At 41.4% G+C, this 25,460-nt stretch overlaps 1 long non-coding RNA gene across 1 annotated transcript in view; it reads right to left on the reverse strand.

The window, feature by feature from the left end:
- Nucleotides 1–5,120: 5,120 nt before the first annotated feature.
- LOC116819013 (uncharacterized) overlaps nt 5,121–25,460 on the reverse strand; it is a 34,778-nt gene continuing 14,438 nt past the window's right edge. Inside the window, exons 2-3 of the long non-coding RNA XR_004372321.2 lie at nt 6,163–6,371; nt 5,121–5,661 (exon numbers count right to left, since the gene is read on the reverse strand). This is a non-coding gene — a long non-coding RNA (uncharacterized LOC116819013). The remainder of the gene's footprint in view (nt 5,662–6,162; nt 6,372–25,460) is intronic.

Below are 25,460 nucleotides of genomic sequence, written 5' to 3' on the forward strand. Positions count from 1 at the left end.
CAGAGGACGGAGGGGTTGGGTGGGTGGACATGCAGGTATAGTGTTTCCTTGTAGGTTGAAACTGCCAGTGTCTGGGAGCCTGTAGATTCTTTCTTCCCCCTCCCAAAGAGGGGGAGTTCCTAGTGCCAGCACATGCTCATTCCTTTCCTAGCTCAAAAATTGAGGAGGGGGGGAAACCAGTGACACATTTTGACAGTTTCTGTGGTGTGGGGATTTTGTGATTAGGGACCTAAGTGGATAGAGTCCATGTCTCGATAATCAAGGAGAACAACGATTAATAGGTACTATGGTTATTCAGTTAAGTTTTCAGAAGATTAAAATTATGCTTTCATAAATTACAAAAGCCAGAGGGACTATTGTGATCATCTAGTCTTGACCTCTTATATAGCACAGGCCATTCCTGAATTAGTTCTTTTTTCTATTGCTCAAACCCTCCACCACAGTAGCTCTCATAATGGATTTTCTGATCTAAAGTTAGTTCCCTGCTGGCAGGCAACTGTTACCTTCCACAGAGTGATCGTCAAGTTCATTTCCACAGTGAAGGGGAAGTTCTCACTCTCCTTTAATGGTGCTAATGAAAAGGCAAGCACAGATCAGTGTTCCAGAGTATCTTCCTCATTCTGTAGTTCTGCAGCAACAACTCATTCCCCTTAGTCTGTGACTGTAGTGGTGGGTGCCTGCCTGTTCCCTAGGGAACTCTGCAGGGTGGCTTGCCTCAATTTCTGCACTACTTGCACTGCTTCACTGCAGCTGCCTCCCGATGGCTTTTCAAAAGCTTCAGCAGAAATCTTTCTTCTGGGAGCTGGGCCAGAAAGTGTGGGCTAGGCCCAGGAGGGCAGTGAAACTGCAACAGTTCAGAATATAAATCACAGTATTGAAAACTCTTAAGCATTCAAAAATCATGAGACAAGCCATGAAAATTATGAGATCAGCCTAAAAATCATGAGTTTTCCAAAATAATAAATGCTGAGTTTTGTTTGCTTTATTTTTCAGTCTTCAGAGGAAACCAACTCCCACCCCAAAGTCCATGTAATCATTTCAAGTTCAAAATTCAATCTGAAACACACATTCAAAAATATGAGCCTCTCTGCTGACTGCTCAGAGAAGGGCTCTACTTACCCTCCTGGAATGCAGGACCTACTTTTTTAGGGCTATCTTGTCTCCCTGCCCTTCCCCATTCAGGGCAGGTCTACACTAGGGGAGGGGATCGATCTAAGATACACAACTTCAGCTACGTGAATAGCATAGCTGAAGTCGAAGTATCTTAGATCGAGTTACCTACCGTCCTCACAGAGCGGGATCGACGTCCGCGGCTCCACCTGTTGACTCCGCTACCGCTATTCGCGTTGGTGGAGTTCCGGAGCCAAAAAGAGCGCGTTCAGGGATCGATATATCGCGTCTAGATGAGACGCGATATATCAAACCCCGAGAAATTGATTGCTACCCGCCGATACAGCGGGTAGTGAAGACTTAGCCTCAGTCTCCTCACCCACTCACATTCTCCCTTCATGGTCCCTTACAGGCATCTGTCCCTACCTCACCCCCTTGATTCACCTGCCTGGACATTTTCTCTCTCTTACGCTTTACAGTATCCGTACCCTCATACTTACCCTGTTTCCACTGAAAGCCCCCTTAATCTTCCTCAGTTCTCCACATTCCCCTGCAACTTTCAGTCTCTCCTGCCTCCCACATTCTCCTATCCTGAGTTGTGTTTGGGGGAGGCTGGGGCTAAACCCAGATTTTTGTTTAATTGTAAGAAGTAGAGAAGGCTGGGTTGGGCCTGAGTTCAGGTTACGACCCAGTTCTGGTTTGGGAAGGGTTGTTGCCTAGTTCTGATTTGGGGAGGTTGTGGTTGGGTTTGGGGGTTGGTTCCAGGAGGCTTAAGCTCATTCCAGCTGGGGCTTGGTTCTGGTTGGGGAAGTTCTGCCTAGGTTCAGGGCCTGGTGCTCGGTCAGCTCTGATCCCGGTTATGGTTCAGGGAAGCTCTGGGACAGTTCTGTTGGGGGCACAACTAAGTATAGGGATTTGGATTGGTTCGGGGCTCAATTCCAAGAGCGTGTATCTCAATGTTGAGTCATGGAGGCTGTGGTGTAGTTCTGGTTGTGGTGCAGGAAGGCTGTAGTTTGGTTTTGGGCGGGGTCTGGATCGGGGAAGCTCTGGCCCAGTTCTGGTTGGGATCTGGTTCAAGAAGGCTGGGATCTGGCTGGGAGAGGTTGTGGCTTGGTTCTGATTGAGGTCCGGCTCAGGGAGGGTTGAAAATTTCCCATGAACTGGAAATTTCAAATTCCAGCCAGTTTTAATAGTATGGGCATATTTACTATGGAGAGACAGTTGCAACCTTAATTTGTGAAGAAACTACTATCTCCTATAATTAAGTAATATTTTTGCACTATATCTTTGGCTTGGATAATTGGTTTGGCCTGAAAATTGTTAGATTTACTCTGAAAGCAAAGGAATTTTTTTCTGCAATGTTTTTTTACACTGACTTTAGTGGAAGGAGGAACAGGCATTATACATATGTGTGACAGGTAGCTCTTCTTTCTTTGGTTGGTTGCTGTTTAGAAAGAATATGAGAGTCCTTGTTTTGCTGACAGCTAACAGAGCCACATTTAGGTCAAGTGGTAGGATCTAGGTTCTTACCCAGGCTCTGCAGGTCTATGTGATTTAATGTAGATAAGATTGCAATCGCAGTTTCAGTAGAAGATTGACTTTGATCTTCCATGTAATTCCAAAAGAGAAAATAAATAGAAAAATCCTCAAGCTTTCAAGTCTTTAGAGTTAAATGCTCCACTGAAGTTATCTGGAGCATTTGGATTAAATTGTTTATGGATTTATTGAGATTAAACAATTATAAAATGTTTCCTTTTTGAATGCTGGCAAAGCATATAATGTTTCTTTGTGTACCTCCAGCTACCTAATCACAAAATTTAAATTGGCATTGACTCATGAAAGAGGCAGTTTTCAAGGAAAGCAATTGCAAACTGTTTTAAAAATTGGTATTATGTCCAAATTAGACCCAATTCTTTCTGTCATAAATCTGACAGATCACATCAAACCCATGATAATGGAGAATATTTTCATCATTGACCTCCAAACCAGTCAGAGACACTTTTTAAAAGTGAAATGAAAGGCTAGGATCTGGTAAAAATGACTTCACTTTTAATATCACTTTGGCCTGGAGGGAATGTAATGTGAATAGGACCATTTTCCAGATGGGGTAGCCGAAGAACAAAGGCTTTCAGTGACTTGCCAAAAGATGACATAGGAAGTTAGTGCCTGAGCCAAGAACAGAATTCTGACTCGAGGTGATAGACCACATTGTATCTGTTAGGTCACCTTGTCACCCACTGAGCTTCAAATATGTGTACTTAGGCCAAGTATGAAACTGGGCTAAAGATGCTCTCACACATCTGTATAAAGTGCTTTGAGATCTATGGAAGTAAAAACACTATATGAATGAAAAGCCTTGTTGTCAGCAGACATTTTTTCACTTGGGGTAAATAGACATAGAGATTTACTAGCTTGGCTGGGAAGCCTTCTGGCCAGTGCATTAGACACTAATTTAGAAACCTGGTTGTAGTCTTGACTCTGACACTTAATTTGCAATTTTTTGGAACAGTTTTTTTTAACCAAATTCTTTTCACGGTGAATTTGGCGGTGCTGTCCATGGAAGTATAACTGATTTAGCTATATAGTAAACATGGAATGTATCTGTCTTTCAAATTATTAATCCAGAATTTCTTACTGGGAGTTTTTTGGTTATTTGTTATTCAGTATTTCTATTCTAGTATGTACATGTTCAAATAACACAGTTACAGTATCTGAACACTTTCTAGTGGTGCATTAAAGTAACATGACTAATAGCTGTCAAATGTGGTTTGTTTTTTTCTTTCATCATCTACCCAGAAGGAAAGTTGTGTGTGCATCAGAGTGTTTTGGGTTTTTAGGTTGTTTTGGGCATTTATGTGCATGTTGCTCTGTATTTACATTATATAAGGCAAGGTCACAGAAATGTGTTTTGCACTTGGAGCAGAAAGTAGGGAGGTTTGTGATGGTCATTAGTTCCTGTGAGAGTTTATTCCACAGTCTCAGATCGACCCCTATTTGTTTTCTGTGAGGCCTACAGAAATCTTGACAATGCTGGTGTGACAGTGTTGAGACCACTTGCTATCATGCTGACCAATACTGTCTCATTGTTTCCTTGTACTGCCTCACCAATCTGTCTGTATCCGTCTTGTCTCCTGTCTTAAATTTGGATAGTAAGCTTACCGAGGCTAGGATTGTCTTTTTGTTTTGATTATACTCAGCACCTAGCACAACAGGGTCCTAGGCACTACAATAAAACAAATAATAAATAATAATTTCCCCTTGTTTATTAACTTTAATTCATCCAGTGATGAAGCAGAAACATTCCTGTGTGACTGAGTGACCCCACTCAGACTGGCATTTATTTGCCTAAAGTATTTGGCAAATACTTCAGAAGAGCAAACATGTTTTTTAGAAATCAGTTTGTAAATAGCTAATTACCAGAAAAAGAGTTAAACTTTCAACAAGTACCATTAGTAACAAATAATTCAAATATTTCTTGCAGTACTGAAAGTGAACTACAACAGGCAAGAAGTCTACTCTGGTTTACTTTCAACAGTGTACACACGGATAGAAAGCAAAATGCTATATTGAATAATATATGTTTTTCTATATATTTAGGATAAAAATAGCAATTATTTTCATGCATAACCTCTTTGCCACCTTTATATTTCATATTATTAATTTATGTATATATTTACATTAATTTATATATATTTGATATATATATATATCAAATCCACCAGCAGAAAATGTTTCCCTTGAGTCATTGCTATTCATTAATTATGCATGCTATGAAACCAAAATTGCCACACTTGCCATAAAGAATTAAAAATTTGTATGAACAATACTGAAAGTGTAATTTTCCCAAATGGAAAAGAAAACAATCTGCATTTTGAATGTATAAACATTTTATGAATACTATAGGATTGAATACATTACCACTAAAGTATTAAAGTAATGAATAACAGAAACCCGTAACAGCTAAGAATTATTAAAATTATAATAAAAAATGTTGTAGATCTATCCTAGCCACAAATCTGTTGTACTCTGACTACAATGGTTATCTAAATATTTAGCTGGCTTTAATAAATAAACCATGAGACCAATTCCACATCAGCAACAAATATTGTGCTCTTTTTTTAAAAATCTCTCTTAATTTGACTGAAGGAAATCGAGAAGGCTTAATATGAAATATATTAAGCAATAGTGGAAATTTGTTCCTACGCCATACAATTAAAAAAAAATTAACTGAAAGAAAAAGTAGTTCTCTTACAAACAGGGTGAATCGATTTAAATCAAGACAATTTAAATCACCAAGTGGAAAGCCTCGATTTAAATAATAAATTTTAATCAACTTCTCCACTTGTACTTTCAGTTATTTTCTAAAGAAAGGTGTATACCCATTGATTTTAACCATTAAAACATGTTGATTTACACTATAGCTATATACAGGTAATATAGTATCTGATGTATGTTTAGTTGCAGCACTGTTGGTGGTACCAGTTGATGATTCTGACCTTATAGACATTGCAGATGATGGGCATCCATAACTCCTTATGTCTAAGATAGACCCTGAAACAAAATGGTTTAAAAAAGAAGTCATTCTTACTCACTGAGTATTACACAACGCCCTGCTTTTTAAAAAAAGACAGTAAGATGAAAGATTCCTCCTACTGCAGCTATTTGTACCACTGTTTAAATGGTATCATTTATTCTACACCCAGTTTTACAAGGAAAATAATTAATAAATCATAAGTATTATCTAAATCTCTTTAAACCTATCTATAGCATCACACCAAACAGCTTGACAAAACAAAACATTTTTAAATGTTAAAAATTCATAAACGCCTAATAAAAACTTTACTTCCAAACAGGAAATCTTCACCTAGTATGGTTGATTATACTGAGCAATAAAGAATCACTTCAGAATGCCAGCAGTAACAGTCAAAATGTAATTGATAAATACTCCCACAACAAACTAACATACTAATTATATTTAGAACACAAACATTTTGAAATTTGCAAGTAATCCACACAAAACACACATTTATGACAATCTAAATAATCACTTACTGGAACAGTAAAACATGGTAGGCACTCCCTAAGAATGGTGCAAAAATGAGTTGTCTATTTAACCGGTTGATCCAGATTGTTGAGACATGTCTGTATCATCATCTTCAAAGTCGTTGTCTTCTGAGGAGCATTTTTCATAATGTTTTATTATGAGAACCAGATCTGCATTGCTTTGTTGCCCTGTTTATATTTGGCATGTGTTCTTTTACCTAGATGTACAGAAATTTATTGAAAATATTCCCAAATAGGGTCTTTTTTCACAGCCTGCCACCATGGCTGTTTTCCACCCAGCCCCCCTTCCTAGGTATTGAAATCAAGGCTAGAGGCTGCACTTTGAAGAATGTTGTCCCTTCTTCCCATAGCGTCCTGCTTTGACACCTCTGTTGCTCTTTTCTAGTTGTGCATTCTGCTCCTTCTTCCTTGTTACATACTCACCTGCCCCTACCACCCAGGAAAAGAAAAGAACTAACAACCATCAATGACTTCTGCTTGTGTAACCCACATGCCTTTTGCACTGCAATATTTTCTTTGTGCAAAGACAGAGAGAGAGGTAGTTGAGAAATTAATGGATTTTTCTTTATATCTCTATGTACACATGCAAGGAGACTGAACAAGGCCACTTATCTGATGTGCCCAGAATGATCCAGAAGCAAGGGCTGGTTGTTACTGGGCAGTTCATGTTTTTTCATGAGCTGGAGAGTAGTTTAAATGCTGCTTGGTATCATAAATATTCATAATTTGAAAACTGAACCAATCAGAGCTCCAAGTAGGGAGAAGCTATAAAACAGGAGTATGAGGCCATCCAGGCAGGCTCAGTGGATGATCTTGATGAGATACATGATGGTGTCTTCTGGAGTCAGAGGCTAATCCCAATGCTTGTGATGACTTTACCAGTCTCTTGCTCCCAGGAGCACAGTCCCTTGGTCTCCATAGGATCAAGCCCTTAATACAGTACATGGCATACTGTGCATATTTATACAGCTTGACCTCAGAAGTTATGTTTTTCTCCCTGATTCTTTCTTTATATAGAAAAGCAGTCTTTAACTCAATATTTGTGATAGAGGCTTAGCCATGGACTTATCATATTAATTTATATGTAAATATTTTGAGAGTTTGTAATATGTTTAGGCCTTAAAATATTTTGTATTACATTCAAGATTTCATTTTAAACAGGTTTATTTTTTAAAAAGAAACATTTATAATTTAAATAAAAAATCTAATTTAAACAAATAACATTTTTTTTAATTTTTCTTTTAACCCCCCCCCATAGATTTTTATCTACCCTGCTTACAAATGGTTGCTATTAAAATATTTACATTTGTTGGGAACAAACATTTCTTTGACATGGTTCATCATGTGTTTATATAGAGTGCATGCAGCTGCAAGTGGGCTTTCCAACAGCAGTTCATATTTTAAGTTCATGTCCTGTTGGTATTTTCCATCTAGTTTACCTAGATAGGACTATGTTAAACCTGAAATTGTCTTAGAAGTAATTGTAAGCAATGTCAAATACATTACCCTATCTTGATTGCTTTTCCTCCTGTTGTTCATAGTTTACATACATAAAAAGTTTGTCCATTTTTCCAAGGATAACGTAAAATCAACAAATCCCTCTCCATCAGCTGCCCTATAGATAGAATTCAGAGATCAACTGTACTTTTTGATTATTGCACAGATGGGATAATATGTGTGTCATTTGCAATAAGTCTATTTTAATGGCCAAAGAGTGGATTTAACAATATTTTTTTTGTCTCCTTTCAGAATGAAATTCACACCTATGTCTAGGTCCAGCACAAGGCCTATGAACCCCTTAAGTACTCCAAATAACATTGTAGTGATGCATGGACCTTGTGCTGACCTGCACAGAGGTAAATTTTACCTATAGTGTAGTAAGGTTAGGAATCCTGACATACTTAACTTTACTACCATGAGTAGTCACCTTGTAATCCAAGTAAAGTTAATATATATGTAAATGTTTGCCGGAGCAGGGCCTAAGAAACAAAGCTAACTAGACAATAATTAATAAAATTCACGCAGGGTCAACAATCACAGGCAAAGGGTGAAAATATTTTTGGGGTAGGGGGCTGGGCCTGGCTCTGTGCTGGCTCCAAGGATGGGGTTTTGGAAAGCAAGCCCACTCATCATTGGCAAAAGCAGCAAAGCAAACCTGCCTGGCCCTGCATTCATCCAGGCCAGTGGCAACTCTGTCCTATCCTGTGGGGTTTCACCTGGGGGATGGCAGAACAATCCCTGGCAGCAGCAGCTCTGTGCTGTCCCACAATGGTGGCCTGGGTTTGTCCCACTTTGGCTCATTGGCACTCACCTCAAGGAGGAGTCTTGAGGGGCCCACTACAACATCATGCGGTGGGCATCTGGGTTTCACCTGTTGAGCTGTGCATGCATACTGGGGTTGCGGAATTGTGCAGTTTGGGGGGTGAACACCCACTAGCTGCCTACATCAATGAACAGTTTCAAGCTTTTAAAAGTTCCCATTACAGCCCTTAGTTTATATGATTTTAAAACTTTTCAAATACTTTGAAATCTGGGGATTTCTGTGAGTGAATAAAATATGTGTGAATGAATAAGAGAATGTTCTCTCATCCAATTTCACCCTACTCCTTTCAAAAGACTAAAAAGGATCATGGTTTCAGCAGTAATATCGCAGAAGAATGAAGACGTAGACACACCAGAACTCATGGGGGCTATAATTTCACCAACTTCCACCGGTGCTTCACCAAGCTAGTATAGGCCAGGGGAAACCAATGGCACAAAACCTTCTTAAAACTTTTTAAAACTTTATAAAGACAAAAAGGGTTGCTTTAATGTAAAAAAGCCTGGGAAATTAAGGAACTGTATTGTGATAAATAATTACAAAGTGCCTACTAGATTACATAGAGCTGCAGATCCATCATTACATAGATCCTTGAAACTCCCCTCTACCCTTCTGCCCCCAAAACTGGCATGAAGGCGCTATGGCTGGCATGAGACTGGCAACTGGCATGAAGGAAGCTGCAGAGTTGCTGCACACTTTGGCCCTGTTTCAGGGGTGATGATTTTCATCTCCCAGCTGCTTCACATTTAATTGACAGAGAGCCTGAATGTACTGATTCCAGTAGGATGCAATAAATTTCTCCCACAGGGCAGTTCTACCTAGATGGAAGATAAACTTTTTGGGAGATCAAAGGAGGATGCTCTTCTCAGGAATCCTAGTATGAAGTGGGAGTGGAGGAAAAGAAAGAACAAAGAAAAGTCCTGTAGTTGTGCAGCTTTCCATAGCTGCAACTTCACAAAAAAATAAATTATTTTCTTTTAATTTCAGCTGTTTCCCTCCTCTAAATGTCATTCAACCAAAATTATAATTTGGATGTGACTTAATATTGATGGAAATGTGCACTGACTGACTGCCCTAGGAAATAAGAGACTCTATCCTTGGTAGAGAAAGATCAAATAGATGGAGTCCAGTGACCTTGCCCGTGTAGGGGATGCCAAGTACAGTAGCACTGCCTCCTGTTTTTCTGAAGAATGAATTATATTGAAGTTGCATACATACACACAACTGTGTATGTGCACACATGTGCAGTGATCCCAGAGTCCTTATATGTTGTTGTTTATGTATTTAATATTTTACAGTACCCAAAGGATGCTAGGCACCTCACAATACTAATAGGAGGTCTTGGTCCATGACTATGGCTCCTAGGCACTACAGTAATACAAATGAAAACTAATAATGTAATAGGAATTCCTGTTCCCTGCCACAAAGAGCTTACAGCCTGATCTCAGATATAATATAGTCAGTGGTTACAGAAACAGCAGGGAAGAAGAGCAGGAATTAGCTTAATAAATCATTTACTTTTCCAGTTCATTTTTTATCTCATGAGTGAACTGCTCATTTATATGGAAGGAGGGAAGTGTGTTTGGACAATGGAGCTGAAGCTGGGAGTTGGTGTAGGAGAAAGGCAGAAAACTGACTTGTGGATGGAGGATGGTGTGGGGGAATATATTAACAGGAGCAGAATGTCCTAACTTTGGATTGTAAATTACAAACTTAATGCACATGTGTCATAAACAGATGGTTAAGGGTTAATCTCTCTTTTACCTGTAAAGGGTTAACTAGCTCAGTAAACCTGGAACACCTGACCAGAGGACCAATCAGGAGACAAGATACTTTCAAATCTCTGTGAGGGAAGCCCTTGTGTGCTTTTGGGGTTTTTTTCTTTTGTTCTCTCTGGTCTGAAGGACAGACATGCATACGACTCTCCAATTTCTGAAAACAGCCTCTCCTTTTCAATTTAATAAGTACCAGTTAGAAAGCGGTTTAGTCTCTTGATTGGTTTTCTTTATTTGCAAATGTGTAATTTTTGCGAAGGATGTATCCTGTTTGCGCAATTTGAACTTGTGCTGGAGGAGGATTCTCTCTAGTGTCTATAGCTGAAAGACCCTGCAAACATTTTCATCTTGATTTTACAAACCAAAAAGGAATTTACTTTTTTCTTGTCTTTTATTAAAAGACTTTGTCTTTAGAACCTAATTGATTTTTGGTTATCTTGTGAAACCAAGGGGAGAGGCGCTGTACTCAACAGGGATTTGTGGGAAGAAAAGAGAGAAAGGGGGGAGGAAAAACCTGAATTTCTCTCTGTTTTAGTATGCACTGTCTCTTCTCTCAGGGAGAGTCTGGGAGGGGAGTGAGGAAGCGGGGCAAGTGAAATTTTCCTCTCTGTTTAAGAATTCAAGGAGTTGAATCACAGCGATCTCCTAGTGTAACCCAGGGAAGGGAGGATCTGGGAGGAAGAAAGGAGGGGAATGGTTTATTTCCCTTTGTTTTGAGATCCAAGGGGTTTGGGGGCCTGAAAGTGCCCCAAAACACTATATTTTTGGGTGGTGGCAGCTCTATCATTTCTAAGCTAATAATTAAGCTTAGGGGGGTTCATGTAGGTACCCCATCTTTTGGATGCTAAGGTTCAGAGTGGGGAATCATACCTTGACACATGGCTATACCATTTTTATTTAATAGCAATGTGAATTTAGGGGCTTTTTTGTTTGTTTTACTCACTGGGGAGCTCCTATATTGCATTTCTTTGTTATAAAACTACTCCTACTCCTGTGGAAGCCACTGATTTCAGTTGCTCAAAGAACAGGGCAAAATCCTGATGTCTTTACTTAAAAAAATCTCCTACTGTCTTTAAAATTTCAATGGCAGTTTTACCAGAGTAAGCTCTTCAGGATTTGATTCTTAATACAACAACTTATTGATAGACTACACAAATAATAATATTCAGATATAGACAGATATGCATTGAAATGTCATACCAAGTTTTACCTGCATGCAAAATTTCACAAACATGACATCTCATATATGCCCTGTCATTAACTTTAACTTAACATGACCAGAATCAATTTTCTCCTTATGTCTCCCAAGCCGTACTCATTCTCTGAATCTCTCTCATTATTGTCATCAGCACCACCCTCCCAGTCATTCAGGCCATAACTTGGGTGTCACAGTCAACTCTTCCCTTTCTCTAGATCCACATATCCAGAACATATCTAAATCTTGCCTCTTCTTCCTCTACAATGTTTTCAATGTGCAATTTTCTCTCTCTTGCACCACTAAAATTATTATCTAGGACTTTATCATCTCCCATCATGGCAGCTACAACCTTCCCCTCTCTAGCCTTTTTTTACATCCACTTTTGATCACCCTGTTCCATCAAAAATTATGTTGAAAAAAATTATAAGCAAGGCCTGTCACGCTGGTCCTGACACCCTCTTCTTTGAATCCCCCTACTCTACTGGTTCCCTGCACTGACACACAGCATGAAATGCAAGCTTTTTGCCTGCACTTTTAAGCTTTCCAAAAAGATTTCCAAAACTGAAAACTGTTATGAGACAATTTGATTAGGAAGAAAATTTGACACAAAGGAATGTGAATGATATCTGGGAATTGATCAAGAAAACTTCACTAGCTGCCCGAAGACCCATAATTCCAGAACCACAAAAGAAGGGTTTTCTTCAGTTAAAAAAATTGCTCTGATTAAGAAGAGAAACCAGCAATAATATGTGTGGGAGCAGTTGATAACAATGACTGTATATCAGCAGTTATGAAATATAGATGACTGATAAAGGAAGCTAAATGTATCAATGACAGTTGACACAAGATCCAATGAATTAAAGTATAAACCCATAATTATTGCCAGTCAAGGTAGTTTATGGAAAATATCTTGTCAAACTTGAAATCATTTTTTGATTGCATTAGTTAAGTTGATAAGGGCAACTATTGCAATAATAGATTTCTGCAAGGCATTTAACATAATGTTGCATGATGTTCTAATTTAAAAATTAGCACCATACAAAAATAATTTAGTACAATTTAATGGATTAAATAGATGTTAATCCCCATTTAAAATTACTGTCTGATGCAAGTGTTTCTAGTTGGGTGCCAGGGTTTTGTTCTTGGCCCACTGCTATTTATCAATGATCTGTAAGAAAATTATCTGAGGGGATAGCACACTTTGTTGCTCTTGGAGGCCGAGCTCATGGCACAGACATGGCTCCTTGCATTCCTCAATGCACCATCCCTACTTCATTGCTCATATCGGCAAAGTTCTGTATGTTATACAGCTTTTTAAGTACAAATAGTTTTTCATGTTTTTAAAGAAAAAATACACTTGGTGACTCTAGATTCTATTGGTAGACTTCTAGCAATTTTACAGTGTACTGCCACTATACCTAAATTTGATTCTTAAGTCACCTAAGCCACACCTCCTCTCTTTGTTATTTTATCAGTTTCATGTTTTTAAAATTTTGTATACGTTGGCCTGCTTTCAAGTTCAGGCATAGTTTCTAGTGCTCAACTGATTTTATGACTCTGATCATCTTGCAGGTGCTGTTCATCTTGTAGCATAGTTTCCATAGCTCAAGTTTCTGTTTGCTTGATCGTAGCCAGCTTTTTATCTCAAAAGGAGTTTATGTTGATGGCATTTGGATTACCACTTAGCCTTTGTAAACGTCAATTGTTCTGAGGGTTTCTTGTGGCATGATCTAGGTAATGAACTGTAAAACTGAAAAGCATAACTTAGTACACCTATATGGCATAAATATAGGTAAGTACTTTAAACTCACCTGACACTTACTGACAGTAGGAAGGAGAACTGAATAACTCCATACCAGAGTTCCCCATGCCAGGAGCTCTGTATTTCTCATTTTGTTCCTCTTCCACTACCCCTCCCTCAAAAAAAAATGTTTTTCTTCCCCCTGGATTGTTAAAAGATGGGGAGACTGTTGGTGCCCTCTTTCTCTCTCTCTCTCTCCCCCACTATGGAGCAGGTTTTGGGAAGTCAGCACTAGAAGAAGGAATTAAGCCTTCTTCACTCTCTTTTGTCTCTGGCTCCCCCTGCTGTTTCTTTCTGTCTGGGAGATAAGTCATTCAGGATGTCCACATTTTAAACTCCATTGGGACATGGACAGAGCTGAGATGGGATTGTATGCTAGAAGGTGTTAATGGCTATCCTCAACTGGTTCTTTGATCTATGGAAAATTACAAAGTGGATAAAGAGGATAGGTGTGCTAAGCAGATGTGAGGGGCCCTGTGTGTCCTCCATTCTCCCTTTCCGATTTTTCCAGTTTTCCCCAAAATCTGTAGTATTCTGCCCACTGATGCCTGAACATCCCCTGACATTTTTGAATTGATCCGATGCGATGTTCCAAAATTATCATACTACATACAAATAGAGAATGTTGTCAAATTGATTGTATGGCCTAGCTTCACTCAGCCAAAAATCATTGTTGATAAAGTTTGCAGATCACACAAAAATTGGTTGAGTGACAAATAACAAGTACATATCAGAGCTATCTGGATTACTTGGTAATCTAGGCTCATTTGAACAACAGAATGTAGGTCACACTTCCAGAATGGGGGACTGAACAGTGGAAAGCCATGACTCTGAAAGACAGTTAGGGGCCTGGTGGATATTTAACTGAACATTAAGCTCCTTTTGTGATGTGGTGGCTAAGGGACTGTGATCCTCATACTGGATCTGAAGGAGAAATTCTTTAGGCACAATCAGCCTCACCCTGCTACACCTGCAGTAGGTTAAAAGGGGTGAATCTAGCTCAGTTAGGCCCTGACCAAGAAGGAGAGCTTATCTTTGGCTCTTACTCAGCAAGAAAAGCCTGGCTGGAGTTAGGGAGCTGTGTGGGACTGCTGGCAGACAGAGCCTCCCTGAAGGAAGGTATGTCTACAAGAGGAGATCAGGGCAGTCGGGAAGGACTAGCACAAAGTGAGTCAGCCCAAGACAGGGTGAAATAGGAAGTGGAACTGAGACACAGCCAAGGGCCTGTGAAGTCAGGCCTTGACTGCCTATTCAAGGGTTCCTGGATCAGAACTCAGTGGAGGAGGGCCTGGGTCCCCTCCCAGCTGATTGAAGTGGAACCCTCTCCCCCACAACAAAGGGTAAGGACTACTGAACCCCAGAGGGTAAGCACTAATGAATCCAGACTGGGACCAAGATCCAATGTGAAGTTGACCGACTATCTGTTGGGATTCTGTGACCCAGTCGGCAGGTAATGTTGCAAGAAGCAGTGCCAGAATGGCTGTCAGCAGGAAATGCTAGAGAAAAGCTTGTTATGCCATGCCCAGCCACCAGGGGACATTCCAGCTGGTGAGTCATATGCTTACAAAGCTCTAATGCTACCTTCGGATGTATAAGCACGGGAATATTGCGTACAAGTAAGGAGGTGATATACCTATTGTACATAGAATCAGAGAATCATAGTACAAATATAGCACAGAAGGCACCCTGAGAGGCCATCCAGACCATTTCCCCATGTTGAGGCAGGACTAAATATACCTAGACCATCCCTAACAAGTAGTTGTCCAACCAGATCTTAAAAATTTCAATTGAATGGGATTGTACAACCTCCCATGGGAGCCTATTGCAGTGTTTAAATATGCTTATAGTTAAAAAGCTTTTCCTCATATCTAACCTAAATCTTTCCTGCTGCAGATTAAGGCAATTACTACTTCTCCTACCTTCAGTGGACATGGAGAACAATTGATCAATGTTCTATTTGCACCAGCCCTTAACACACTTATCAGTCCCCATCCCCACCCTCAGTCTTCTTCTCTCACAACTAAACATATCCAGTTTTTTAACGTTTCCACATAGGTCAGGTTTTCTAAAACTTTTTATCACTTTTGTTTCTCTCCTTGATAAAAGATGTCCACATTTTCCTTAAAGAATGGCATCCAGAACTGGATATAGTACTTCAGCTATGAGGAAAAGCCTCACCAGTGCGGAGTTGAGAAGAACAATTACTTCCTGTGTCTTAGAACACTCCTGTTAACAGACACCAGAATATTAGCATTTTTTGCAACTGCATCATATTTTTGACCCGTATTCAATTTGTAATCCACTAAAATCCCCAGATCCTTTTCTGCAGTGCTACTGCCTAGCCAATTATTCCCTGTTTTGCACTTGTCTTTATCAGGAGCGGCGCCAGGTTTTTGGTGCCCTAGGTGCAGGGCCATTTCGCCGCTCCAAGCACGGCAGCACGCCACGGGGGATGGGGGTCCGCGCTCTGCCACTCGCCGGTCCCTCAGCTCCAGTGGACCTCCCGCAGGCATCCCTGCGGAGGGTCAACTGGTCCCGCGGCTCCGGTGGACCTGCCGCAGGCATGCCTGTGGATGCTCCACCGGAGCTGCGGGACCAGCGGACCCTCCGCAGGCACACCTTCGGGAGGTCCACTGGAGCAGCCTGCTGCCCTCCCAAATCCTGGCGCCCTAGGCAACCGCCTTGGTCACCTAAATGGAAGCGCTGGCCCTGGTCTTTATTGAGTTTCATCTTGTTGATTTCAGACCCAGTTCTCCAGTTTGTCAAGGTTCTTTTGACTTCTGATCCTGCCCTCTAAAGTGCTTGCAATTCCTTCCAGCTTGGTGTAAACTGCAAATTTTATAAACATACTCTCCACTCCATTATCAAAGTCATTAATGAAAATATTGAATAGTACTGGACCCAGGACAGACCCCTGCAGAACCCCATTAGATTCATCCTCTCAGTTTGACAGCAAACCATTGATAACTACTCTGAGACTTATGTCAGCAAAACTTACGTTGCTCAGGGATGTGAAAAAACACACCCCTCTGACATAAATTTTTCTGGCATAAGTGGTAGTGTGCATAGTGCTATGTCGGTGGGAGAGCTTCTCCTGCTGACATAGCTGCCACCTCTTGTTGGGGATGCTTTAATTATGTCGTTGGGAGAGCTCTTGCCTGTCGGCATAGAGTGGCTACATGAGATATCTAACAGCAGTGCAGCTGCAAGAGTACATCTTTGCCGCTCTAAGGTCTCTAATGTAGACTTAGCCTGAGTATGGATTTCCACCAGTCATGCACTCGTTTTATAGTAATTTTAATCTGGACCACATTTCTCTAGTTTGCTTATGAGAATGTCATGTGAGACTCTGTCAAAAGCATTATTAAAACCAAAATATATCACACCAGCTGCTTCCTCTATCCCCTTAGGCCAGTAACACTGTCAAAGAAGGAAATTAGATTGGTTTGGCATGATTTGTTCTTGACAAATTTGGGTGGATATTACTTATCACACTAGTATCCTCTAGGTGCTGGGTCTGGGTCTGGGTCCATCCTAAATCCAATAGACCTTTCACCTGAGAGCTATTTGGCTGGCACTTTCATCCAGGCTCAGCTCTCTGTTGGCCAGAGCGAGGCATACACACATACCATAAAAGATGTTTCTGCTGTATGCGATTTCGACTACATAAGAAGGTCAAGTCACCAGATTGTTACCAAAGCCCTGTTTTTCATGTGGAGGTGAAAATCAATGGTAGGGAGGCCATGCCTTAGCATCACCTGGCCCTTTGTGTGCATGTGACCAGGAACCGACTATCTTGATTCACTTCTGCTCTGGGCATCATTAGTCGATCACTGAGGTCTGCCTGTGGGCAGGATAGTCGTTCTAAGCACCATGAGGTTAGAGATAAGGACCCTTGTCTCTGACTGGTGGAGAGAGATCTCCCTTGACTGGATCTTATGTCAGGCTTGGCCAATCTCTTACCCCTGTAGTTCCTTCAAGTCCCCATTCCTGGGGACTCCTTGGTGGCTATAAAGCTCTCCATTAGCTGCACTACTTCTGTTAGTATCTCTGGATAGTGTCTCAATACTCATTCTCCCTCTCCACCTGGGAATATTTGCATAAATTATTCAACAAGGACTAATTCTGCCACCTGGAATCCTGTTGGTTCCTCTCTCTGCTTTTGAGCTGCTCCCTGTGGGGTATTCTTCCCCTGGAAGTGATGGCAGTTAGGATATGAGTACCTGCATCCCCCCCATTAGTAGTACATTATGCTGCTCTGGCTCCTCCTTGGGGAGAAGGTTAGCACTGCTTTAGTCTTGGAATCTGGGGCATTGCCTTCAAACTATGCTGTTTGAGTCACCTGCCCCTTTATGGGTGGTAAGGGGTGGATGTATGCATGCATGCATGCTAAGTAGCCCAAACGAAAAGGGGAAGGAAGATTCTGCAGCCCACAAAAGGAAAAGACCAGAGTCTTTGGAAAGCCAATGGGGAAAGCAAAAGACAAAATGAACTGGTTTCTCCTTTCTGAGAGGGTCTGGGCAGCCAAGGCTCTCAAGTAGTTTCCCCAGTCAGAAATCCTTTCTTCCAGGTCTATAGGAGCTCTGAGTTCAGAGTGCTGCCCCAAACTGAGCATAGCTTAATCCTTTTACACTCTCCCCGCCCTCCAGGCTTGACATGCCTTACAGGTACAGATAGGGACTGACTGTGCCCAGAAGAGCTCTTTAACGCTTTCCTGACTGGGGTGGGGATTTGCCCCACCAAAGGAGGGACAAGATCGCCACTCCACCACACCCTATTATCCAATAATGTAACATATATTAAGAGTTTTAACATTTTCCAAGGCCAGGAAGATGAAGATCCAGGGAGCTGCTATTAGCTCCCTGTGTCAATTCTCTCCCCTCCACTGCACGTGAGCTCTGCTTAAGTACACATAGAGATTCTGTTCCTATACATTTTGTAATTTTATTTTTTGACACTGTATTAAATCAACATAACAAGAATAGAAACTTCTCCATAGCAATATATTAAAAAAACCCCACCAAACAGGAGCCTGATTCATGCATTATCTACTATGGCTAGCCGTGAAACTTATCTTTAAAATAAATGTACTTATTCTTACTGCAGTCTATGATCAATTCATGTTTGAGCTCAAGACAACCACATAAAGAACGTGTGCTACAATAAATATTTGGAAGGCATGAACATAGAGATCAGATGCCATAACATACAATACCACCGGGAACACATGCCCAAACACACTTGGTATAAAAAGTGCATTTATATAGTGCAGCTGGCTAGAGATAATACCTTTGTAATTTACAAGCTTACAGCATTTGGTTTTCTGCTGTCAGAAGATTTTCAGACAGACATCATATGGAGATTTTTACTTGACAATGTGCCTCTTACAGTCAGTGCCCATAGCATCCTCATTTAGGCCTGGTTTACATACACCATTGTACTGTTTTAACTAAAGGAGCGATTTTTATATCAATTTACTTAAACCAGTTTAATCTGATTTATATAATTTTAGCTTGCTTTAGTAAATATACAGGCACATGCTAAACTGATATAACCAGTTTTAAACTGGTATGAGAGCCCACAAGTTGCATGGGTTTACTTACACCAATTTAAGTTAAATAAGTGCTACTTCTGTGAGCATTTCTTCACTGCGGGGTGAGCTTGGCACACGCATCTAGGAATGTGACCTTGTGCATCCAAAAGTTCTACAGCCTCTGCTCATCATCTGGCATTATGGTGTGATCCCACTAGTCAGTGCTCATTTCTTGGGCACAGGAGTGGTGCAGCTGCTCCATCAATGCCACTAACAATCTTGAATTAGTTCTCCCTATGTCCCACAGCAAGCTACCCTCCAGCAAATCATCATGTTCACAGTGGCTCTTCTTTCAGCTCTGCAAATACCAGAAGATATTGCATCCTGCACTTGAATGCTTATGACAGTAGTGCAGAGTTGTGTAGGCTCCATGCTGTTCCTCTGGCTGTGAGCAGTGGTCTCTCAGTTTTTGAGACAGTGGACAGTGAGGAAGGCTGAGCAGGTTAATAGTATTTTTTTAAAAGGTGCAAAAGTTATAAGATTTAGATGAATGTATGGGATGGAGACGTTTGCATGCTGTGAAGTAGAGCCCTTGCTCTCAGTCATACCTGCATGACATGTTTCTGCCCCACCATGCTAGGAGCCAAGTAGGCAATGTACTAACTCTTGAGGCTTTATGCCAACGTAACCTGCATTGGCCAAAAGCTTGTGGTGTAGACATACCCAAAAATTTTACAAAGGGGCACAAAAGAAAAGGAGGAGAGAACAATGGGATAGCCTACAACAAGCAGAGTGGATGACCACTCTCCAGGCTTGTCTACACACATAGGGTATATCCTCACTGCAGAGTTAACTCAGGTGATTGGCACCTGGATGTGAGCACTCAAATTAGCCTTGCTCAGATCTGAGCAACCTTACTGTAAAGCCATATCTGAGTTACTGTTTCCTTATTGGTGCTGCACTCACCTGTGACGGTCACTAGAACTTCTGGAGTCATATCCATGGATCTTTGTGTTACAATAAACTGAGCCACTTTATGATTCTTTCCCAGTGAAATGTGGGAGAATTTGTCCTTCTGAGCACATGGGGCAATTGTGGGAAGGCATTTGAAGACTATCGGCACTGAAGTTTCCTCACTGGAAAGTGGGCAGGTTACTAACCTACATGAAAGCAGAACCAGGCCTCTAATCAAAACCCGAGCCATGGTAGCTGGTACAGGGCAGGTTGAAAGCACCATTTAACTCATATGAGAGACTGCTGTGTGGGAACTGGAGGTGGGTTATACCTAACATCTAATTAAGAACTCAGGTTAACTCCGTCCCTCCTGGGGAGGGACACCAGAATGAGAGCTGTGCTGTCAGTGAAGAAGCAAATGGCAATTGCACTTGCAACTCCAGATTGCTACTGTCAGTGGGAAACCATTTTGAAGTTGGAAAATCTACTGTGTGGGCCATTATAATGCTAGTGTGTGGTGCCATTAATCATCTCCTCTGTGCAGGACTGTCCCTCTCTGCAACATGCAGGACACAGTGGATGGATTTGCAGCAACGAGGTTCCTGAACTGCAGTGGAGTGATAGCACGCATATTCTTATTTTGGCACAACACCACCTTGCCATCAACAGAAAGCACTACTTTTCTATGGTTATACAAACACTGGTGGATCACCAGGAATGCTTCACCAACATCAGTGTGGGCTGGTCAGGGAAGGTGCATGATGCTCACATTTTTAAGAATACAGGACTGTTCATAAAGCTACAAGCAGATACTTTCTTTCCTGAGCAATAGATTACCATTACCGATGTTGAAATGCCAATAGTGACCTTGGGGGACTCAACCTACTCCTCGTTCCCCTGGCTCATAAAGCCATACACCGGCTGCCTTGACAGCACCACGAAAAGATTCAACTACCAGTTCAGCAAGTGCAGAATGACAGTTGAATGTGCTTTTGGTAAATTAAAGGCACCCTGATCTTGTTTACTCACAAGATTGGATCTCAGTGGGAAAAGAATCCCAATGGTAATATCTGCCTGCTCTGTCCTGCATAGTATCTGTGAAGCAAAGAGGTAAAAGTTGCTGCCAGGGTAGAGGTAGAGCGCTGTCTCCCGAGTATGAACAGCCAGACAGAAGGACGATAAGAAGCTCAATGCGGAGCTATACAGTTCAGGGTGGGACCTGAAAGAGCAGGTTAACAGCGAGACACAATAATGCATTGTGGTATACTGTGCTCTCCCAGGCCCTGTTGTTTTGGGGCCTGTTAGGAATTTTATGGTATTTGGTGCACATCTATGAATATAACACTGACAGTGCACTTACTAACGTTGTGTTGCTTGCTGTAATGTCACAAGTGAGTGGATGCTTTCAGTACCGCTAGGCATTCTGCAGCATATGTTGTGAACTAATAAAGATGAATTATTTTCCAAATAATAGAATTTTATTGAGTAACAAAACCAGTGCAAAGAAAACTCTCTAATTTAAAAGCAAAAACAATAAAAACTTAATAAATTAATGGAACAGAATTTTACAAGGGGAAAGAACATATATATCCATTTTAGCTACACACAGCTTTCACAGTCAGTGTATGAGAACCTGTGGTTGTCCTTAGTAACACCCAATGTGGAGTGGTAGGGGTAGGGATGTGGCCACATGGAATGTTGAGGGGACGTGTAGGGAAGTGCTATAATGGAGTTCTCCATGGACTGCAAAGGGAGGCGAGTCTGTGACTGTTGAAACTGTATGTGCACAACAATCTACAGCATCTGTGTTTATTGCTCAAGAAGCCTCATTATGTCCTACATAAGAAGGGCCATACTGTGTCAGACCAATGGTCCATCTAGCCCAGTATCCTGTCTTCCAATGTCAGATGCTTCAGAGGGAATGAGCATCCAGTCTCAGAATCTGGCAGTCAGAAGCTTAGGGACATCCAGAGCATAGGGTTGTGTCCCTAGTATTCTTGGCCAATAGCCATTGATGGACCTATCCTCTATGAGTTTATCTAATTCTTTTTTTAACCCAGTTACACTTTTGGCCTTCAAAACATACCCTAGCAATGTGTTCCACAGGTTGACTGTGCAATGTGTGAATAAGAACTTCTTATTTGTGTAGTGTCCCTATGGGTGCTCTACTGTAAGTGTATCTGCACCCTTTTGCCTCTAATTGGAGAATTTTGGTAGCATTGTCCATTTGGCCTGCACATGTGCTCTCCCTCCCTCACGGTTTGCCTCAAAGCTATTTAGTGCTGCACAAGCAGATACTTAGTTCCTTCTCGACAACCTTTGGCCTCAAACGGAGTGAGCAGTAGTCTCTTCCTTCTTTACACTGATAGTGCTTAGTATTAGTAGTAGCTATTCTTAGAGTTTCCGTTTCTTTTTAGTAGTTTAGAGTTTCCGTTTTTCAGTTTAAAAAAACCCAACTTTTTTCTTTCACTGTTTCCTGCCTTTTGTTGGGAGGATTGCGCCAAAGGGGCATGCCTGGTTTCTTCAGCTTCAAGAGGTACCTTTCCTGCAAGGAAGCAGTCCCAATATGTCTTGTTGTGTCCAGTGCTTTGAAGAGGGATATATTCCTCAAAAATGCATCTTCTGCCAACAGCTAAAGGCAAATTGAGAGCTCAAGTTAAAATTTCTCCTCACTTCAGCCACTGACTGACCCTGGTCTGAAAGCTTCTCCAGGATGCATATTGTACCTGGAGCCTTCAACCTCCAGAGGGGTGAAATTGCAGAAAAAGTCAGTTGACTCCCCTGCAAAGCCTCTAGAAAAAGGTCACCAAGCCCTCAACCCAAGTCCTTGATGATCCCAAGGGGATCTCCAGCATGCTCAGTCAATTCAGTACCAACAGCACCAAAGTGCGGTACCCAGAGAGATCAGGGACCCTGCAGTATGAGCTCTGCCATAGTGCCTAAAGACCCAACGGGCACAGGCTCGCAACAGCACTGCCCACCACAGATAAGGACAGAGACCATACTGCCCCTAAGAGATCAGCCCAAACAAAACCACCCTGGGCACCGAGTGTGTCAAAGTAACTCTCATCAGAATGTTCCGCCCATAAACAACCATCGGTACTGACAAGTCAGCACCATCACTCCTTGACGGTACTGAGTGTATCAATGGTAATGCAGGAGTTCCCTTTCTCAAGGGATCTTATGGTTGCGGAGCATCCAGAGGCCCTGATACTCCGTATTGGAACCTCAGTACTGAGAACACCTAGGTTCAGAGAAACATGAGCAGCACCGGGCCATTTACTCCCAGCACCCTAGTCAGCTTCATCCTTCTCCAGGGGGGATTCAGACAGTGACCAGGACAACAATTTCTCCTTGGCCTTGCACCATGCCCCACCATTGCAACATTGGGGACCTTCCTAACTGAACCCATGCTCTAATTCTCAATCTTCCTGTTACAGTAATCCATGGGCACTACTACCACCATCCAGGGGACGGATACTCAGTATTATCCCACCCAACAACACATAGATGCATTAAGGGCATGGGAATTTCCCCACATCAGACTGCCTACCCCAATCAGGGACCTTAATCTAGCTCTGAGAACCTTGACTAGACCACCCTTAGAGCCAATGGCTACTTGCTCTTTGTTACACCTTCCATGAAGACAGCATTTCTAGTGACCATTATTTCAGCATGAAGGATAGCGAAATAGCAACATGGATGGCATATCTGCCATTCACAATCTTCTTTAAAGACAGTCACTTTGATGCCACACCCCAAGTTCCTCCCCAAAGTAGCCTCCTGCTTTCATATGAATCAGCTAATCCACCTTCCCATTTTTTCCCCCAAACCACATTGTGACACCAGGGAGGCGAGACAACATATGCCAGATGTTAGGAGAGCCCTAATATTTTATTTGGACAGGACTGAGGACTTTAGAAACTCTCCTAAACTCTTCCTTTTATTCATGGAAATATCCAAGGGTTCTGTAATATCAGCTGAAAGCCTCCTCTAATGGGTCCCTGGTTGAATTAACCACTGTACCTGCTTCCCCCTTCAGGAAGCTGCAGGCACCCCACAAGATCCATTTCTACCTTGGCCACATTTCTTAAAGATGTACCCATCTCAGAAATCTGAAGGGAAGCAACCTGGGCCTCTGCCCATACTTTGCAGAACACCATGCAATTACTTGATATCAGCTTCTGATGCCATCTTCGGCTCCACACTACTACTGTCAATAACAGACTCCACTTCAAAGCCCCGGCCCTCCATCAGGGATACTGATGTGAAGTCACTTATGGTGGAGCACCCATATGGACACTACTCAAAGAAGAGGAGGAAATTACTCACCTTGTGCAGTAATGATGTTCTTTGAGATGTGTGTCCCTGTGTGTGCTCCATAACCTGTCCTCCTCACCTCTTCTTTGGAGTTCTTGAGAAGCAGCTCTGTGGTAGAAAAGGAACTCAGCGCGGTTTGCCCATGCAGTGTTAGATAGTCTCAAGCCAGACCATGAGGGAGGTAGAGTGAATGTGCGGGCTGAACAGACACTACTACCAAAATTCTCCAATTAGAGGCGCAGGGACACAGGTACACCTACAGCGGAGCACCCGCAGGGACTCACCTCTCAAAGAACCATTGTTACTGCACAAGGTGAATAATTTTCTCTTTCTTTTGTTTGTTTTAAACTTGCTGCCTATTAATTTCATTGTGTTATGTGCCCAGTTCTTGTGTTATGTGAAGGATTAAATAACACTTCCTTATTCACTTTCTCCATACCATTCATGATTTTATAGACTTCTTTCATATTCCCCTCCACCCTGTAGTCATCTCTTTTCCAAGTTGAACAGTCCCACTCTTTCTAATTTCTCCTCTTGTGAAAGCTGTTCCATTCCCCCTAATCATTTTTGTTGCCCATCTCTATAACTTTTCCAATTCTTTTACACATAGTAGATAGATTCGATAGATAAAAGAATTGGAAAAGGTATAGAGAAGGGCAACAAAAATATATTTATGGATATGGATTTATACTGTGACATTATATTTACTGTCTTATTATCTGTCCCTTTCCTAATGGTTCTTAACATTCTGTTAGCTTTTTTGACTGCTACTGCATATTAAGTAGATGTTTTCAGAGAACTATCCACAATGACTCCAAGATCTCTTTTTTAAGTGGTAGCAGTAGCAGCTAATTTAGACCCTACCAGTTTTTATGTATAGTTGGGATTATGTTTGCCAATGTATATTACTTTGCACTTGTCAACATTCAATTTCATCTGCCTTTTAGTTGCCCAGTCACCCAGTTTTGTGAGATCCCTTTGTGACTCTTTGCAGTCTGCGTTAGACTTAACTATCTCGAGTAATTTTGTATAGTCTGCGAACTTTGCAACCTCATTGTTTACCTTTTTTCAAGATCATTTATTAATATGTTGAACGGCACTGGTCCTAGTACAGAGGCTATTTACTTCTCTCCACTCTGAAAACTGACTATTTATTCCTACTCTTTGTGTCCTATATTTTAACCAGTTATTGATCTATGAGAGAACGTTCCCTCTTACCCCATGACTGCATATTTTGCTTAAGAGCCTTTGGTGAGGGACCATGCCAAATGCTTCTGAAAGTTCAAATACACTATACCAACTGTATCATCCTTGTCCATGTCTGTTTACACCTCAAAGAATTCTAATAGATTTGTGAGGCATGATTTCCCTTTACAAAAGTAGTG

The sequence above is a fragment of the Chelonoidis abingdonii genome, chromosome 3 (assembly GCF_003597395.2).
Source record: "Chelonoidis abingdonii isolate Lonesome George chromosome 3, CheloAbing_2.0, whole genome shotgun sequence".
Lineage (NCBI taxonomy): Eukaryota > Metazoa > Chordata > Testudines > Testudinidae > Chelonoidis > Chelonoidis abingdonii.